Raw genomic sequence first — 829 nt, 5'->3', positions numbered from 1 at the left:
TTATATATCATGAGAAATACTAAGGGCCTATTCATATTTACTTAATTTCAGTTCAGTTCAGTTCAGTTCAGTTCAGCTCTTAATTTCCCTCTCACATAAAATATTCATTTCAGCTCAATTCAGTTCAGTTCAGTTTCAATCAGTTCAGTTCAGTTCAGTTCAGCTTAATTCAGTAAATATGAACAGGCCCTAAGTAAGTAAGTGTAAAATAGAAAACATGAGACTTTTAAAATGAGTTGACCTACTTTCAATAATATGTGAACAGATTGGCATGCGACTTTTCAAAACAAGTTTACCTAAGTTTTAATAATACACGAGTGTATAATATATATGGCATACATGACGTAGCGTATAATATACTAATAAGAAATAATAAATAATACATGTATTTAGTAAAGTCTTGGCAAAAGTATGTGAGTACTCTATATAATATGCCAAAAGGCGGCGTTAAATTGGAACAACAAAGCATAATTCCACGTTTATTATTGCTTGGGTCATATAATCATGTAACAATTCAATTGTTTTGATGCATGATTATATTATATGCAACATGTGTGTTGTGGGTCATTTTCTTAAGACATAGTAGTACTAGTACATTATTTTTTACTCCACTATTTTTGACTTATTGTTAATGTCATAGGAATATCAAATATGGGGTGTGTCCACTGTTCAGGGGAATCCATGTATGGTCCAACAAACCGTGTAAGCCTTTAGTGCACCAAAAAGTTTCACCTCACTCTTCTTCTTGTTTTTTACACTTTACTCCTCCTACTGTTTTTTGTCAACATCTTTTTCATAGGTTTATCAAGCCCTTAGGATTGAAAATAAG

This window comes from Chenopodium album, chromosome 23, assembly GCF_948465745.1.
Source record: "Chenopodium album chromosome 23, dcCheAlbu1.1, whole genome shotgun sequence".
Classification (NCBI taxonomy): domain Eukaryota; kingdom Viridiplantae; phylum Streptophyta; class Magnoliopsida; order Caryophyllales; family Amaranthaceae; genus Chenopodium; species Chenopodium album.
This window is presented reverse-complemented; position numbering follows the sequence as displayed.